Source organism: Larus michahellis, chromosome 3 (genome assembly GCF_964199755.1).
Source record: "Larus michahellis chromosome 3, bLarMic1.1, whole genome shotgun sequence".
In the NCBI taxonomy this organism is placed as follows: domain Eukaryota; kingdom Metazoa; phylum Chordata; class Aves; order Charadriiformes; family Laridae; genus Larus; species Larus michahellis.
The window spans coordinates 91,078,971-91,098,368 of record NC_133898.1 but is presented as its reverse complement, the minus strand read 5'-3'; the positions used below and the strand labels follow the sequence as shown (position 1 = coordinate 91,098,368).

Sequence of the window (19,398 nt, the reverse complement as noted above, 5' to 3'; positions counted from 1 at the left end):
TTTATTCTCGATTTATCAACCTGCTCGGAAGTTTTGCTTGAACAGATTAGCAATGTACCAAAAGCTTATGGGAAACATTTCAAAATTAAGTCCTTTAAAAGGAATTAGAACTTAAGTTTGGAGCAGGAATTTTTACCGGTCATGTTTTCACCATTGTGTCTTGGGACAGCCCTGGGAGGCATTAATCTGCTGAAAACTCCTGATGGAAAGAGGAGGACTGTTTTGAGGTCTGTAATGAAGGACCATCTACCTCACTCACCAGCTGACCACAACTGCGCAGAAAGGGCTATGAGGTTCCAAGGCCAGCTATGGGAAGTGGGTCTTGCCCAGTAATCTGACTGTCTGTACGAGGTTTCTTTTACACAAAGAGCTATGAAACATCACCAGTGAGAGAGAAAAAATATTTTGGAGATATAGAAATACTAAATCATGGTGTAGAAGCTCAGGAATGACAGGACTGGTTACAATGCAGCTCTTCCCACAACACTGGTGTCAATGGCCTCCTGCTTGACCACAGCTTCAAAGCCACATAGACTCCAGGCTCATCGCCAGGTAAGTTTTTAGAGTAGGGCTGACGCACTTCTGCCAACCCCTTGGCAATATAATCTGTCATGGACTCTACATAAGCTTCAGGACTCATTCCTCCTCTGTCCCTTTGCCACCGAGTTGTTTCTTGTCCCCTCTGCACCTGGTCTTTTTCTTTCCCTCTTTTTCTTTTGTCAGGTCATTTAACTTTGAAGCCTGTTGCACATAATGGCACAGCACCCAGCCTGCAGTCCCAGGACTTGTAGTGAGGGCAGGTAGACAAGGGATTGAACATATGATGCATCCAATATCAGAGGTGACTGAACTTTGTCCGCGGGGAGCTGCAGTTCATAGACATGACATACTTTCTGTTTCAGGGAGCTGAGGGGATCCCTCAAGAATTTCTCTTCCCAACAGAAAAAAAAATATATTCAGAAGAATACAAAATTGGCTGTCTGTATTAAAAAGGGTGAATGATAATTAAGCACAGGAACCGTTCCACTGATATCCACACAATCAAGGGAGCCCGTCTGCATTTATGTTTGCAGGATCATGACAGCGTCTCATCCTGCTTCTGTTAAAGGGGGAAAACTCCTCTTAAATAGAGTGGTAGCAGTTCAGTGCCAAGAACGACTTTTTCTGCAAATGTGTTAACATCTTGTTTCTCCATCATAATGATCAAACATAGCCAAAGTAGTCCTGCAAACATTTACATATATGGAACTTAATTAACATGTAGTATAACTGATATTTACACACATACTTCCGTTCCTACATCAGAATTTTACAGAATATCAAGTAAAATAAAATTCCCATGAAGCAGGCCTATCCTGAACATGGAAACGAGCAAACGAAATTGTAGTGTGAGGAATCACAACATGTTTTTATGTATTTTAGCAATTACATTCTAATTTCAGTGATGACGCCAGACTTCAAACTAGTGCCATACTTTTGACAGAGCTACAAAGCTTTGCTGAGATCAGAGAGGCGTCACAACACAAAATTCAGTCAGTAAATCTTTCCTGCGGAGCACCAAGGGTTTTGATGTGAACCTGTGGTGTGACTATTGCTGCAGGATGATGAATACCATAGTAATTGCTCAGAGAAAAATGCTTAAGTAGAATCATCTGCAAAAGCATTCAAAAGAATATATTCATCATATATCTAGGTGGTGCCTGCGATACTTCAATGTTTAGTTCATTTATGGCATCATCCTGAGGATGCCTGCAAGCCAGAGGAATGGCCTTTGAAAGCGACGTGCCTGCGGGATCAGGCATTGTATGGGGACCAGCTGCTTGCTTTCTGTTTTCTCCTTCTTCAGATCCTGCTGTTACAGTTTGAGAAATACACAACAATTTGTTGTTGTTTAGACAATTATTGTCTCACCCAATCACCCCTCCCCACCCAGGAAGGGGAATCGGGAAAAAACAAGGAAACCCGGGGGCTGAAATATAAACAGATTTAATAGAATAAGACTAGATAATTAACATTAATAACACTAATGAACCAATATTGATCCTGATAGCAATATAAAATATACAGGGATTATACTCAGCCAGTTATATCAGCAGGAAGCTGTGCACTCCCTGCAGTGGACAGCAAATCTCGGACACTGCGAGCGCTACGGCTCTGGGAAAAAGGGAAGGGCTCAGAGGTCTGGGACCAGGACAAGAAGTTCTCTGGACCATTGCCACCAAGGAAGAGAGAACTTTGCAGCAAACTTTCTAATTTATATTGAATGTGACGGTCATGGTAGGAAATAATCCTGTTGGCCAGCTTGGGTCAAGTGACCAGGTCTTGCTTCTCCTCATGCCTGCACCTGGCAAGGCTTGAAAACACCGAGACCTTGAAACCCCCATGGCCTAACTGGCTATAAAGTAAATATTTTCACAAATTCAGACACTGGAGTCTTCTAAAAGTGCAGTTTTCCCAGGCATTAGAAGAGAAATTAGTCCTGTGTCACTCAAACCAGGACACCCGCTTTTATAATTTTGCTCAGCCTCCTCATGCAAACCCCTTTCTCCTGTACTGGTGCCTACAGATGGTCCCGTCTAACTTGCCTCCCTACCAGTTTGTGAATTACCGATGTGCAGACGTAATTGCCCACACATACACATGACTTGGGTGAACCGAAGGTCCCTGGGATGTTGTACCAGCCGGAGGGGTGCGTGAGGTGGTGAGCAGGCACAGTAAGCAGAGCCTTACAGCCAGCCCTCTCTGACCTCCAGCCCAGACTTCAAAGCGCGCTGCATCGCAGTTCATTAGTGCTACTGTTTTGAGAAAGGTGTCCCGACGTCAGAACGTGGGCCAGAGCATTGCAGGGGAGGAGGGAGGTTTAGGCTGGATATTAGGAAAAATTTCTTCATGGAAAGGGTTATTAGAGCATTGGAACAGGCTGCCCAGGGAAGTGGTTGAGTCACCATCCCTGGAGGTATTTAAAAGACAGGTAGACATAGTGCTTAGAGACATGGTTTAGTGATGGTTTCTGTCAGAGTTAGGTTGATGGTTGGACTCGATGATCTGAAAGGTCCCTTCCAACCTAGGAAATTCTATGATTCTATGACACAGTGAAGTCCTTCTTCAGGTTACAGTTGAGGGAAGGTTTTCATTTGCTTCCTTGCCTCCAAGGGCCAGGTGCCACAGGTACGGATGAGAGAGGTATTTCTAGATTGACATGGTTTATGCTTTTAATGTTTACCTCCAGGAAAACTATAGGGGAAAAGATAAGCATCTGGGAAATATGCAGAGATTAAACTTTGTTCTGTTGAAGTCAAAAGACCGTCTCGGTGAACACCAGGAGCTTCAGCCGGCTCCCTGCTGGAGGGAAGGGCACCTGGCCTCCCCGAAATTGGTGTTGTAGCACCTCCATTCCTACGCAAATTATTATGAGCTTCCACAATTAAGCTGCGAAGGAGCTGTGAAGGTTCAGGAAAGCATCCAGCTCTCCAGGACCCAAGGCTGGGGATCAGGACCTGGCTTCACGCTAGCATTAGCCCACCCGACCCCTGCGGGCCGCTAGCTGCGGTGCCAGGCAGGAGGTAGGCCGGGCCAGGCCGGGCCGAGCGCGACCTTCCCCGTTTCCTCGGGTGGGGAGCGGCGCCGCACCGGGCCGGGCCGGGCCGGGCGGGGAGGAGGCGGGCCGGGCGCTGCCCGCCCGCCGCGGCCGCTGGGTGTCGCCCTCGCAGCGGGCACGGAGGCAGCGGCGGCGCCACCTCCGGGGCAGCCCGGCCCGCTGGCGGCGGAGGCGCCGTTGGAGGCGGTTGGGGCGGTGGAGCGTCTGCCGCGGGAAGCGGGCGGGGGAAGCGGAGGTGAGCGGGGCGCCGCCGGCACGCGTGGGGGGCCCCGGGCGCGGACCCGCGCCCCGCCGGCGGGGTTGCGTGGGGCTGTAGTGAGGGGGGCGGGGGCCGGCGGCCGGGGACCGCGGGGGGTGGTCGCGGAGGTGGCGGGGCTGTAGCTGGGTACGGGCCCTGCAGAATCAGCGCTCGGTGCCCTAGTAATTAAAGTGTTTCCTTATTAGGGTCCGGGAATAGTGACCCGCCCCCTCTCCTTCTCTCACCCGCGAACTCTCCGGGCTGCCGCATAGATACGGGAGCCTGTATGTATATAAGGGTTTAATTGCAGGTTTGGGGTTATAAACGAGGCGCCTTTAACGTTCCTGTTCCAACTTTTAAGGCTGCGTCCTGATGAGAAATGGAAATCTGGCTCCAAGTCATCCTTCCTGTTGTTGACATCACCTGAAAACTCCCCTGAGAATATTTCCACTAGTTTACTGCAAACAGCAGCTTCCCCTGAGGACTCGGCTCCTTGTGAGTATACGCTCTACTGATGTTAGAAATCCATGGCTACGGCGTGTAATTGTTCTGCAGTCTTCATTTTATTGCAAGCATTAATAAAGGGCTTATCACGCCCTGGGGTGTTGTGTGAGTTACAGCATAGGCTGTAGGCAGCGCTCTGTTTTTTTAAAAGGCATAACTGAGGTCTTTGTATTTTTATAGCTATGCGTGAAGTGATTGTTTGGTTTTCTGTTTGGTGTTTCATGATCAGAAGGACGTCTGCTGTTGTCTACCTTATGTTCACAGGGGGAAAAAAACTGAGAGGGGCAGAGAGTGTCTTACTGGCAGGGGGATCTTCCCTCCATTAGTTGTTTAAATGAACTTAAAATGTCCTACTAGTGTTAAAGGAACAATCCACTGGGCAGATCAGTAAATCTGTTCAAAGATGGAAAAATGTAACAAAGACTAAATTCTTATGTGGCATTAGTTAGGCAGGATCCACTGGTAGGACTGTTTGAGTGCATGGCTTGTTCTGAGGAGAATGTTACTTACTTAACTTGCTGTCAACGTGATGTGTTCTGGTGTGCAGCTAGTTTTATAACAACTTATTTTGGCAGGCTCAAGTTCCAAGTATCGTGTAATCTTCATTCTTTAGATACTTGGAAAACAAAGCGTTTCTGGAGATTATGATTACGTGTAAGATAGTTGCGTTGCAGACCACAAGACATAGCCTAATGATGCTAATTAAGAACTTAACAATAATTTCTGAGCAGAAAATACAAGTTACATCCACTGCGTGTTCCTGAACTACAGTTGCTGGGTACATAAAGTATTAGGCACCTGCCTTTAGATTTCAATGAGTGCATAATGCCTATAGAAATCCTTATTTAGATGCCTGGTATGTAGATGATGGATGCCTGTTTGTGTCAGTGAGGGCCTATTAGTCTGCGAGAGTGGATGGGGATTCTGTAACAGTAGTAATCTCATTGCTTCTCTCCTTGTTTGTTTGAAAAGAAACCGTAATAAAATTCAGAAGTGGCTTTGTGATAGTACTTAATTGGGAAAGTTTTCACTTCCCTCTGCTGCTTGATACTTACCCAGACAGCGCTATCAATCTCATGTAGGAGACTGGCTTTGAACAGTAGAAATTAAATGATCAGTAAATGATGGGTAAAATGAAGTGATCAACCTCCTGATTATCCAGGTGCTTTTCTTCAATCTTTTTTGTAGAGTTGTTTTCTTTTCTGGGGAACAGAAGCTGTGGGAAGCAGGCTCCACAAATGGGGCTCCAATGTTTACCAATATAAGGTAGTTGCAGCACCAGGCTTAGCATCATGCTCTGTCACAGGTGGCACGTTCTGCAGTTTGCACTGTCAAACTTACAGTGTTCTTGGACTTGATTAGATCTTAATAAAACAGGTACTTGCAGGGAATGGTAATGAGTGACCAAGCCTTGAACTGTATTTCTCCACTTACCTTCTGCTTCACCTCTGCTTGACTTTGCCAGTGAGTCATTTTGTGCAGTAAAAAAAAAACCTGTACTGCCCCATACTCTCTAAATCTGTATAATAGGACTAACAATATTTATCTGTTTGGATGGGTCATGTAACAATTAATGTTTGTAAAGCACTTTTGGGTTCTTAAATTGATTATACCATCTGCCAACTTGTTTTATTTATTTATTCTCATCAGTTACAGGTTTGCAATTCTTCTTTTTCCCTCAACAGTTAGGACTTTGGATGAACTTCCAGAGAACTCATAGTTCTATCTTTTCTTAGAGATACTACAGTGCAGCATGTCACTAGTGGAAGTATTTTATTTAAAACCACAAATGAAGTACCATATTCCAATGGCAAGATTGGCCTAGGGAGATATTTGTCAGACACAAATGAATTGTAAGTGCACATTGCCTGCTCATGTTGAGCTTCTCTTCAATCAACCTTTTATTTATTAAGGAAAGAAATATGTGACGACTTCAAAAATGATCTGGCCAAGAATAGAAGGTGTAGAGCTGCATTTTGGCAAGACCTCAGTCCATAACAATATAGCAAGGGGCTAATGTTCTTCCCTGCCTCCTGTCCAGCTATGTAGATCCAACTTCAATGCATACCAGGATTTCACTTTTCTCTCTCACAACTGCTATCAATATGCCATAACAAGCTGTCTTCAGCAGCACCTGCTAACAGGGAGTGGAGTAGTCAAGAGAGAATTAGCTAAGCTCTTCCTAAAGGGTCCACAAGCTAGTGATGGTGTGCAAGAATATTTGCTCTTTTTTTACTCAGAAATTATTCTTGAGATTTTTTTTCAAGTGCCATGTGAGATGGATATACTGGTAGAGAGTATGGTGTGTACGCTGTAAAGAATTATTGACAGGTTTTCGAATATCTGTTCTGTACATTGTTTCACCTGCTGAACATGTACACTCCTTTAGTACTGAGGAGAAATGTGATGAACTGAAGCGCAGCCCTACTTGCTATGCAAATACACGTTATTTAAATTTTGTACCAGGATTTTATGGGATCAGATGTCTGTCTAAATTAATTTTTTTGCTACTCCGGGTGGGGGAGAAGAAATCAACCTTCTAATCAAAACTCAGATTACAGTCTGGATAAATAATTACATGAGGCAAAGCTGAAACACCAATTTCAGTATCTCTGGCAGCTGCAGTTGCTCCTAGTGTCTGTTCAATTCTTTAGAGTTTTCTCAGCTTCCTTGAGAAGGAGATTTTAAAGACACAGGAGCAGACTGTCCCCATGTGTCGAAAGACGAGCCAGTGGGGAAGAAGACTGGCCTGGCTGAACAGATAGCTTTGGTTGCAACTCAGGACAAAAAGGAGAGTTTATGACCTCTGGAAGAAGGGGCAAGTCACCTAGAAGGACTACAAGGATGTTGTGAGGTTATGCATGGAGAAAATTGGAAGGGCCAAAGCCCAACTAGAACTTAATCTGGCTACTGCTGTAAAAGACAACAAAAAATGTTTCTATAAATACATTAGCAACAAAAGGAGGGCTAAGGAGAATTTCCATCCTTTATTGGATGTGGGGGGAAGCATAGTGACAAAGATGAGGATAAGGCTGAGATACTTAATGCTGCCCTTGCTTCAGTTTTTAGTAGTAAGGCCAGTTGTTCTTCAAGTACGCAGCCCCCTGAGCTAGAAGACAGGGATGGGGAGTAGAATGAAGCCGCTATAATCCAAGGGGAAATAGTGAGTGACCTGCTACACCACTTAGACACACACAAGTCTATGGGACTGGATGGAATCCACCTGAGGATACTGTGGGAGCTGGCGGAAGTGCTCACGAAGCCACTTTCCATCATTTATCAGCAGTCCTGGCTAACTGGGAATGTCCCAGTTGACTGTAGGTTAGCAAACGTGACGCCCATCTACAAGAAGGGCTGGAAAGAGGATCTGGGGAACTACAGGTCTGTCAGTCTCTCCTTGGTGCTGGGGAAGGTTATGGAACGGATCATAATGAGTGCCATCATGTGGGATATACTGAACAACCAAGTGATCAGGCCCAGTTAGCATGGGCTGTTGAAAGGCGGGTCCTCCCTGACTAACCTGATCTCCTTCTATGACAAGGTGACCCGCTTAGTGGATGAATGAAAGGCTGTGGATGTTGTCTACCTAGACTTTAGTAAAGTCTTTGACAAGGTTCTCCTGGAGAAACTGGCTGCTTATGGCTTGGATAGGCGTACTTTTTGCTACATAAAAAACTTTCTGGATGGCGGGGCCCAAAGAGTTGTGGTGAATGGGGTTAAATCCAGTTGGTGGCTGGTCACAAGTGATGTTCCCCAGGGCTCAGTACTGGGACCAGTTCTCTTTAATATCTTTCTCAATGATCTGGATGAGGGGATTAAGTGCACCCTCAGTAAGTTTGCGGACAATACCAAGTTGGGTGGGAATGTTGGTCTGCTTGAGGGTAGAAGGGCATTCCAGAGGGATCTGGACAGGCTGGATCGATGAGCCAAGGCCAGTGGTATGAGGTTCAACAAGGCCAAGTGCCGGGTCCTGCACTTGGGTCACAACAACCCCATGCAGCGCTACAGGCCTGGGGAAGAGCGGCTGGAGAGATGCCTGGTGGAAAAGGACCTGGGGGTGTTGGTCAACTGCTGGCTGAATGTGAGCCAGCAGTGTGCCCAGGTGGCCAACAGCATCCTGGCCTGTATCAGGAACGGTGTGTCCAGCAGGACCAGGGAAGTGATCGTCCCCCTGTACTCGGCACTGGTGAGGCCCCACCTCGAGTGCTGTGTCCAGTTTTGGGCCCCTCACTACTGAGGTGCTGGAGCGTGTCCAGAGAAGGGCAACAAAACTGGTGGGGGGTCTGGAGAACAAGTCTTATGAGGAGCGGCTGAGGGAGCTGGGGTTGTTCAGCCTGGAGAAAAGGAGGCTGAGGGGAGACCTTATCGCTCTCTACAACTACCTGAAAGGGGGTTGTAGCGAGGTGGGGGTTGGTCTCTTCTCCCAAGTAACAAGCAATAGGACAAGAGGAAATGGCCTCAAGTTGTGCCAGGGGAGTTTTAGATTGGATATTAGGAAAAATTTCCTCATGAAAAGGGTTATTAAGTGTTGGAACAGGCTGCCCAGGGAAGTGGTGGAGTCACCATCCGTGGAGGTATTTAAAAGATGTGTAGATGTGGTGCTGAGGGACATGGTTTAGTGGTGGACTTGGCAGTGCTAGGTTAATGGTTGGACTTAATGATCTTAAAGGTCTTTTCCAACCTAAATGATTCTATGATTCTATCTTAGGTATTAGTGAAACTGGACAAAAGAGGTATTTGCTGAAGTTGTTATTTTTACTGCTTTGGTTCTCAAAGGCTTAATATTTCTAAGGATTGGCAGAGGCAAAAATTATTAATAGCGAAAAACCTTTGTCAGCACATTATAGAGCATTAGATTCTGGTTACCTTCATGGTTTACCTTCCAAAAGTATAACACTTTAGGGGAAAAAATATTTTTTTCAGCCATCAGTTGAATGAGAAATACATATTTTTTAAAGCAACTATGATTTTAGCATCTTGCTGAGAACTTTAATTTGTCTGAAATTGAACCAAAGGCTCTTTTCATCCTGACACTTCAAGCAGAAAAATACCTTAATTTCTGCCTATTCGAGTTCAAACAAATAATTATGTGTGGGCCAGTTGCCATAGGCCTTAGAGTAATGAAAGAACTTCTTAAATATTCCTGTTCAAGTTCAAATGTATTTATTACAGGAGTTAAAATTTTATGTATTATACAGTGGTAAGTGGTGGGAATTAAAAAAAGCATGAACTTCAAATCTAGCTTTCTTTTCTACCTATTGTTAGCAAACCAGTGTTTGATAGGTAATAAGGTGTTTCTTGATACACATGTGATTACGTAGGAGGAATGTAAAGAGATTAATTTTGTTTCAAATTGCAGTTCGTAAGATTTAATTGATTCTAAAGCTTTTTTTAGTACAGGAGGTTCTAGCTCTGGTAGTCCCATGGGACAGCCTCTGTTTCTGACTCTGGGTTCTTGCACTCACATTGTTTGTGTGTTTTGTATGTTTTGAGATGGATTGATGAAAAGAGAGATATTTAAATGATGGTGTTATTGTTGTCATCTGTGCTTACCCTACCATGAATTCTATTATGAGTATAGTTTATTAATATTTCCATTTAGAGATTGATTCTTTAACTGGTATTAAATTTGAAAATCAAATTTTCCAGATAATTTTCGTATTAGCAACAGTGTGTGTGTGTGTGGGAAGCCTGTCCTGTGTCTTGCTGTGACCTTTCACTGAATTATGTGTAAAGGCTTCTTTCTAAACTTTCTAAACTTTTTCTTCTCCTCTTGTCTGTATTTGGTTTGTCTCATGCTGCCATTCAAAAGACTATTTGGCTTGTAAAGGGAGGTGTTCAAAAGTTAGGAAGAGCTGGAATAAAGACGTGTGAATTCCTGTACTATTTGTTGTGTAGCTTTTGAATGCACGTGTGTCATCGGGATGTTCTCTGTATTGTTGCTTCCCTGGAGGATGGGGTACATGACACAGTGATGCTCTGTATCCAAGGTGGTGCTAGTTTGGCCATACAAGTATTGTTCTTGCTTTCTGGAAGTCTAACATAAGCCCTTGAGATCCAATGCAGGTGTGCAGTCCTTGACAGCAGAGCAGGGAAGGATACTGTTGGTATGCAGTAGTTTGATACCAGGATGAAAAATGCTATTAAAGAAAAAAAAAAAAAGCGACAGAATGAATAAATGTCAATTTAGGACATGTATTTGAGAAGTGTGTGGTAAATAGAGCATTAAGGCTGCACAGGACTTTGCAGTCAAAAGAAATCTAGCGCATTACTACTAGTAGTTAATCTTGAGTGTTGAAAGAGGAAGGTGTCCTATAGAAACAGTCCTGTTGTGACCAACGAATACACTTTGGGTGGCCTAACTAATACGGCACAATAACCTGAATTCTTGCGTTACCCGGTTGTGGCGTGGTTGTCTTGGTATCCTCTGTGATGTACTTCTGATGCAATATTGAGCACAGAGCTAGCTCACGATATGGTGCAGGGCTGTAGATTGCTGCCTTGCCCTTGCACCATTTTACTTTGTTCCCATAGGTCTTCGTCACTGACCTTGCTATGTGTGGCATGAAAGTCAAGGTCCTTGCAATCAACATGTAGACTCTGTCTTACTGCCAGCACTCGTGTCTTCCTGTCTGCTCCTCTCTGCCTCTTTACTTCCTGCTCCCCAAGCCTCCTGCTGGTCCTCCAAACCCTGGGTGCATCTAGCTGGCTGTGACTGGGGATGGGATTTGGGCACGTCTGTGAGAAGTGGTGAATGGAAGCATCTGGTGTGGGTGCCAGGAGGAGGGTATGGGGGCTATGGGGTAGCTGGGGTTTGAAATGCTGAGTGTGGGCACACTAGTGGGTCTGCTCAAATCCTGAAGAAAAATTTATTTGGCGCTACGCCAAAAAAGCCTAAGCTTTTTTTATCTTATGTTGTGATCAGCACCATATTTGGAGTACTCTTCAAATCATGAAATCTTATCTCCTTCAAATCCTGGCTTAAAGCACGCTTCTTCTAACAGTCTGTCCCTCACTTTCCCTTTGTCTCTCATGACTTGCCTTTTTCCCCACCTAACCACCATTTGTTTTTGTGGAGTGAGCCACTGAAGATAAAGGTTTTGGGTACATGACCTGGCATTGCGTTGGATGAAAGCATTTTCATCTGCACTATGGAAAATGCATTTGGATTTGATGGGAATTAATTTTGTAAGGGTTTGCATCATTGTATCCGCATTGCAGTGGCATTGTTTTCTTTACCAGTTTGGGATGACGATTGCTTTAAGCCAGTCAAGAATATTTTCTGTTGGTTTTATCAGCATCTGCAATGTGACATCTTAGCAAGACCTGTTGCTAGTCTATTTATATGGTGCTAATACACTTCTGAGTCAAAATTCCCTAAATTATCTCTCATGGGTCAGTCACTGAGGAAAGTTCCAGATTTATAAAATAAAAAAAGCACCAGGAATGTATGGTCATCATATGTCAGCTCAGTATTTGAGTAACTTTTTAATAGTGATCACAGTGAATCATTTTAGGTATGTTTTACTTTTCTGAAGAGTGCGTGCGCTACGGTTGCAGAAATTGCAGCCGATTCAGTCCTGCGCAGGACGTGATCTTTTCACCATATCACTACTGTCTCAAATAATGGCACTAATATTGGCAAGGCATGCCCATTGCTTAAGACAGTTCATTAGTATATTGTAAAGCTTACATATGAGTAATTTTCCTTCATTTTCTTTCTGACTGCTTTTGTGATTAGACTGCGTCTGGCTGAAGTCTTTTGAGAGGATTTAGGGATGGGAGGCTGGGGCTGGTTTTTCTTCTGGCTGTGGAATTATCTGCCTGCCATCTGCAGTCTTTCATTGACATTATTGTTCTGGTTTAAATCCAGATTTTGAAAGTACAGCGCTTTCTTATCATTTTGCCTTTTCCAGAATTTACAGCAGCTTCTGAATTCTTGCAAGTATATTTTTCATAGCTTTTCACGGCTTCTGTATAAAATCAGACCATGCTCTTTTATGTGCCGTTTTTTCCTTTAAGTGTTGTTGGTCTCAAATCTTTACATTCTTCCTCTTTTGTTATATAAGTTCAACCTTTGACTAGCCCCCAAGATCTAAAATTTGCGCGTGTGGAAGCACAGGAAGTTCAGATAGATTTCTGTTGGCAGTCTGATGTTATAAATGTTACGCTTTAACTTGTATCATGTTATCATTTTTGTGTGCTGTCATATGGCGCCCTCCAGGTAAATATGAGTCTTTGCCCAAAAAGCTTAGTAGCATGGAAAAAGCTCAGAGGCAAGGTGTAGTTGGAAACCATTTTTCCTCCTGCTCCTGTGTTAAGCTGCCTGCAATATTCACATCTTTCATGGGTTTAGGTGCTCTTAGGTCTGCTGAAACCCAGTCTCTGGACTTGTCAGGGTTATGTCAGATGTCCCCTCAGAAAAGAGATTGTGGAGGATCAGATGTTCCAACCCTGGAACAGATATGAGTTTGCTTCAGCACAGGAGATGGTACTCCAGTTTTAATGTGTAATGATTTCTTCCAGAGGTATGCTGGTTTTGTTCAGGAATGGCTGTTTGGTATCCTAGAATGCCCTGCATTCATGCAGCCATGGTTTAAGTCTATCAGTATGAATGGGAGACTCTTGTGTGGAGTAAGCTGAAGCGTGAATTTAAAGTACAGTATTTTGTTAATGAATGATCAGCTACCAAGGGTGGATCCTTTTGTTCCACCGTAAGATTATGCTTAATCAGTTTGGAGAAGCCCAGGTTTAAGAAATCCTGACCTGGCATGCACTGGGTGACGCCATCATCCGTTTCACTTTCTCTGATGTCTTGACAGGCAAATGGAGATGCTTCTGCAGATGGATAGCTTTTTCACCAGTATGCCTGATAAAGCAGGACTGGATTTGGGGTGAATGAGGACAGCTCAGTCAAGAGAGAGGGCTGATGAGGGGGAGAGCTGTCTTAGTTGCTACTAGCCTCAAAATAAGCAAGAACAAATAAAATTTATTTACATTCTAATAACACAAAGAGCTTTAAAAAACTTACCAAGTGATCTAGATGCTTTTGACATAGCTTGGAAAAACAGAGTGCCTGACGCTAGCTGTGTGGCCATCTTCAAGATTCATGTTATTTCAGTCAACCGGAAGGAGGGAGACGTGGACATCTCTTGCTGACTAGGACAGGACTATCCATCTGGGGAGATTTCTTTCAGTTCTTTCTGCATGGTGGCCAGTGGCTGAGCAAGTCACCTGCCTGCAGGTATGATGAGCCTGGTTTGGAGGTGTAGGTGAAGGCTTTTGTGGCCTGTCTGGCTAATTCTCACTTCTGTTACACTGGCTGCCTTTCATTTGCAGGGAAAGATGCCGTATATTCTTCTTAATGCCTTTTCCTCTTTTAGGGCATCCATGTCAATGACTCTCTCAAGCTGAGGAGTGAATGTTGAATGCATGGGAAACAGGCTGAGAAAATCAGAGGAGAAAGGTTAGGAAAACCACAGCTTGAAAATTGCCTTATGAGAAGAAGAGATATTTCTTCACCCTTGTTTTGAGCCTGAGATCTGCTCATTCAATCTGATGCCTTCTAGTATTTCTCCAACCTGATTTTCCTCTACTTAATTATATCCTGCCTTCGTTTGTCTTATGTTCTCCTTCCTTGAAACTTTTCGAGTTTTGCTAAACCTTTTCTGAGAAGAGAGGGCCAGAGTTACAACTCCAGGATGCAGTTGAACAGTTGAATAAAGGTGCTTTTGGTTGTATTCTCTGTAATATTTTTTAGCACTCTCCCTGCTTTTTAACTGTGCTGATGCTTTCATAAGAACAATCCACTATAAATCCAAGATCTCATTCCTGAATCATCCAGAGCCCATCATCATGCATATGACGTTGATGTGTTTTTTCCTACCATGAATACCAGTCTGTTTAAATGGTATTGAATTCTGCTAGCCATTTTACTGACTGGTTGTTTGGTGTCATTAAGTCCTTCCGTATCTCTTTGCAGTCAGCACTTGCCTTTATCCTAAACAATTTAGTATTAACAGTGAGTTCTGTCGTTTAACTGTTGTGATCTTTCCCTGCCTGCTGTGATTCATTAGTGGGTATATTGAACTTAATATATTCTTAACACAGATGGCCATGGGGCTGCAGGGTTAGTGTCCCTCCACTATGAATACTGACTGCTTTTTCCTTGTACCATTTATTTCCTGCCTAGCTGGTTCTCTAGACAACTGTGGAATTTTCCTGTTATCCCATAGCTGCCTAGTTTCTATAATATTGATTTTTTATTTTTCTTAAGCAGCCTTCCTTCCTTTGAGGGGAATCTTTGGGGATTGGATGCGAGTTACTGTGGCCTGAGGAATAACTTTACTTCAGAGGAGCTGTGGTAACAGGCTATGTGCAAACTCACCACAAATGTGAAGTAGCTTAATTTAAACATCTTTCTTGTGTCCAAAAAAATCAGCATTTAGCTTTAGCTAGTCTACATTATAATCACATCCCAGCTTGCATCATAAAATTTTGTTTCAGTATTCTCTTTGGGATTTAGTTTTGGTCAAAGAGTACACCAGATGAATTTATTTGACGGGTCTCAAACAAAAACTGTTTAGAGTAATTCACTTCTGTTTCTTGTTCTTCGTACTTTTCAGACCAGGTTGACTATTGCTACATTTAGGCCTCCCTTGCTTATTCAGAAAGTATCCAGTCCTTTCTCAATGAGCATTTTACGCTTTGTTTATCTGGAAGCAAGATGGGACGCAACGTGAAAAGTGAACAGCAGAATTAAAAGATTGGTATGCATACTTGCACCAAGTAGCATGCTACACCAATACGTCGAAGCAGAATTCATAGGTATAAGCTCTGGTCCTTAGCAGAATTTCTTAATTGAAAAAAATCTATTTTAAAAAATGATTCCCAGATTCATTGTGTGCCTACAGAAGTAACTTAAGTGGAAAAAAAACAAACCCCAACTTTTTTCTGCCTCCTCTCAGTTCCCCCTTATTCCTGCTCACCAACACACATGCTTGAGAAGTTTAAATTGAAACTTCTGGCTTCCACACTCCATTACTCTTTCAGAGAATCTAGCCTTTCATGTCTATGTGCAGACATACAAATGAGGATGTTGCTGCTTCAATTATTAGAATCATGTCGGGTTTTTCTTCTTCTTTTTGTTTTTAATCCTCAAAGTGGAATACTTGGCATGGAAACTAGAAGCATATTTTATTCAAAATCTAGCATCCAAAATTTGGATGCATGTATTTCCAGCTTTTAAGAATAATTATTTTTTAAATACTGTATTAATATGAATTTGCTTATATATCACATATGGCTTTGTCTGAATATAATTACACGGGATGAGCTGGTTTTGGTAGCCCACATGCAAACCAAGAAAACAGGTGGTGGTGCATTCAGTAGAACTGAGCACAGCACTTAAAAAAAACCCAAACAAAACAACAAAACCCCAAACCAACATTTGAAAAGTTTGTTTGTTCTCCTTCTCATAATTTGAAATGAAGAATCTCTCCCTGTCTAAGCCGGAGCAAGTGTTGAGCAAATCATAAGTCTGCGGTGTAAAGCCTGTATTATCTGGAACCTGGTCACTGTGTTTCCCAGAGATGCAACGAAGAGTGTCCGTGAAGTGGAGATCTTGCTCTGTCTTTCAGTCCTCTCTAGCTCTCGTGAAACGTGGTTACTCTGCCTTGGTGCAAAAACCACTAAGTGCACTTTTAAAGAAAGCTAAGCCAGGGAGGGTTAGCAGAGGAGAGTGAAACTATGATGCAGTTTCTCAACACATGGTTAAAATGTGGGCCACAGTATTTTACATTAAGATGATGGATTTTCCTATCATTTTAGGGAGGTGTATACCATCATCCTCCCCAAAATACTAAGATTTTGAAATGCATTATCATACAGGCAGTGTCTCAGTCTGATTGTTATTAGTAAATTTACATTTTAAATTTTAATATAGCAGGCAAGTGTCTTGCACGTCTGTGCTATTTACTTGTAAAAAACAAACAAACCCTCAGTTGATTAGTTTTCATGCTTCAGATTTTGAGTATGGTTATTCACTCTTCTGCTAACAGAGGAGTTTCTCATGGCTTGTGTATCTTAAACTTACTAGTTCTCCAAATATACACAGTCTTTCAAGAAAAACAGGATAGGGTAAAAGTATCTGTAATGCACAAGTTAGCAGGTTTTACCAAGTACCATTAAAAAATCACTTCTCTTATGCTCTGTAATTGGGATTTTCAGGCCTTGCTTAATTGAAGACCAAGAATAAAATTATACTAAAATAATAACTCTTCTTTTAACAAAATTATCTTGGTTTGTATTTGAACAGTATTGCCCACAGACAGGTAATTGTCAACAACTTGTGTGTAGTAAAAATATAATTAGTTTACTGTATTAAATTTCAGAAGGGCAGACCTGAAAAACAAAACCTTCAACTAGTTTTTGCATTATTAGATAGTTTAAAGATGGATGCTTATTATCCTGGGCTTTTTACAAATGAAATTTTATGCCATATTTTGTAATAGTAATGCTGGATCAGAACCTGATTTCCCTGCTTGTGTGACTGATCTCATTTAATTCAGTGAATCTGTTTACATGAATCAGACTCAAAGATTTTGGCTTTGTATGAAGAACAGAAGGAGTTGTAGTAGTGTAGTCGGCTTACACTTAATATCTTAAAAAAAAAAAAAAAACCAAAAAACAACACTTGTGTTTCCTTGTCCCATTGTATAATGATTTTCAGTGAAGTTTCATATTCCATGAAATGAAATCTGTAGCCAAGATGATATGATATTGGACAATTTTTGTAATTCAGCATGCAGGTCTGTGCTGTTGAAACAATAGGCTGAGTGTTTTACGGTGCAGATAGCGTGACTAAAATAACGTGTCTTGCAAAAGAAGGTGCAGTGCCTTCTCAATGGAGAATGTTCAGCAGAGATACCTGTCAGCTCTGCATGGTATGTTACAATCATGGGAGTAGTAAACTAGATAAAGAAAATCTCAGCTTTCTTTCTGTTTACAAAACTGGCCTTGTGGAGGAATTGGAAAACAAGAATGCAAATAGATAATATGCTTGCCTTGTCTTTTTGTCCCCTCTGTTCTTCCTCCCTGTATTGAGCCAGAGATAAATGGGCAGACTTACTGTATGAAAAAGAAAATGGCACTAGAGTAAGTCTTCCTTTTCCTTACTTTTCTCTCTCTGTTCTATACACTATTAAGAGCTCATGGTTGTCTGGCAACACGGCTCCCATGATAAGGTTTGATTCAGCCTTGTAGTGCCGACAGAGCAAAACTATGCTGTAACTCTTCCTTAATCATGTTGCAGTAGCTGCAAGTCCAAAGATCAGCATAGTTCAGGAGTGAAGTTTGATCTTGTCTGCATTTGGCCATATTAGGACGCTGTTTTGGTTTTAAGGAAATGAAGATGTCCTCCACCTTTTCTCTGGCGCTGTCTCTTTCATTTTTCCAAGCAAAATTCCTCTTTGTTTTGTGCTACTTGCAAAAGTTTCTCTGTATTGTTCCTCACCTTTGTCTTCTCCCCTCTTTTGTCTTAGATGTAATCTCTCATCCTTGATCTGTGAATTGTCTGGTTGTCTTTGATCTGTTCCTCCTCCCTTACAAATCTGTTGTTTTGCTTGTTCTGTTCCTGGCATTAATTAATGAGAGTTGAGTCACCACTTTGAACCCAGTCAAACCATTAATAGAGCAAAAGGTAATTTAACAAACCTTTAAAAAAGAATTTGTGAGAGAGCAAAAAAGGATCCCTGTCCCTCTCTCATGCTTTTCCAGGTGCTCTTTATCGGATTGGTTGTTGTAACATGTCTTCTGAGGCTTTTCAAAAGCTCTATCATCGGGATTTTCTTCCTCACCCACTCTTCTAGGCTTTACTTGTCTCTGTTTGCAATCTCTTTTTTTTTCTGCTTTCACTTCAACCTTAGTAATGTTTGGGTCTTGGGGCATATTTTTGCATCTCTGACTTCTTTTAAGGCTGTCTGCTCCAACGTCAGCACCTCATGGACTTTTCTGCTTTCTTAGGCTTCCAGTCCTTGGCAGTGCAGTGTTTTTTTGATAACACTGGTCTACTTTGTTCCTTGGTAGGAGTGATTGGTGAAGGAGTATCTTTTTGTATTTTATTGGACAGGAACTGCTGCCTACTTGAAATTTTGTTGGTTTTTTGTGGTTTTTTTTTTCAGTATGTTGTAAAAGTGTAAGTGGGATCTGTCTGGAAAGAGCATCCTGGAATATAGGGGGCACAAGGGTCCTGAGCTTCATGAGGGTAGGGAAAGAGAAGGCCAGGAAGAAAATCACAGAATCATAGAATTGTCTAGGTTGGAAAGGACCTTTCAGATCATCGATCCAGCCATCAACCTAACACTGACAAAACCGTCATTAAACCATGTCTCTAAGCACTATGTCTACCTGTCTTTTAAATACCTCCGGGGATGGTGCCTCAACCACTTCCCTGGGCAGCCTGTTCCAGTGCTTGATAATCCTATCAGTGTGGAAATTTTTCCTGATATCCAATCTAAACCTCCCATGGTGCAACTCGAGGCCATTTCCTCTTGTTCTAAAATCCTGCCTGGTTCTGGGAAAACGATCCAGGAACATGATGTCCCTGTAACATGGGCCTGCCCTTTTCTATTATTCCATCATTGGTTTTGGTTTTTTGCTTCATATTTCCATTCAGGACCTGGGCAGCCTTTGTGGGCAGATAATGTGGATATTCTCCATGTGGTTAACACTACCTTGCACAAGCTCATTCCTTGTGAAATATGAAGGAGACTGAGATAAGCTGAAATTTCAAAATATTTATTAACTATAAAGCAGGTACACTGAACTGCATGATCCTTTCCAGTATGTGAAATAAGGCCAAAACATTTATTTTTGTTGTAGACAAATTAGAAACTTAAGGAGACTGAAATGTGTGTGACAAATAGCATTGTCCTCCACAGTTCCTACCAGTGCCTGACCAAGAAGGTGCTTGCACTGAGGAATCCTGATGTTACAAAGGTGCTGTAGCCTGGCCTGTGTAGTAAGGCTTTTCCAGATTTTTCTTCTTTCCAAGCTGTGT

General features: G+C 42.5%; 1 protein-coding gene across 11 annotated transcripts in view; it reads left to right on the top strand.

Moving 5' to 3' along the window:
* The first annotated feature begins 3,711 nt into the window (after positions 1–3,711).
* ANKRD6 (ankyrin repeat domain 6) overlaps positions 3,712–19,398 on the top strand; it is a 117,302-nt gene continuing 101,615 nt past the window's right edge. For 6 of the 11 annotated variants that reach the window (XM_074581154.1, XM_074581156.1, XM_074581145.1 and 3 more), the window contains exons 1-2: positions 3,717–3,833; positions 4,198–4,331. The gene's annotated coding sequence lies outside the window, so the exon portion shown is untranslated. Of the gene's footprint in view, positions 3,834–4,041; positions 4,121–4,197; positions 4,332–19,398 lie in introns of those variants that run through there. The other 5 variants (XM_074581158.1, XM_074581157.1, XM_074581146.1 and 2 more) reach the window with 2 other exon arrangements.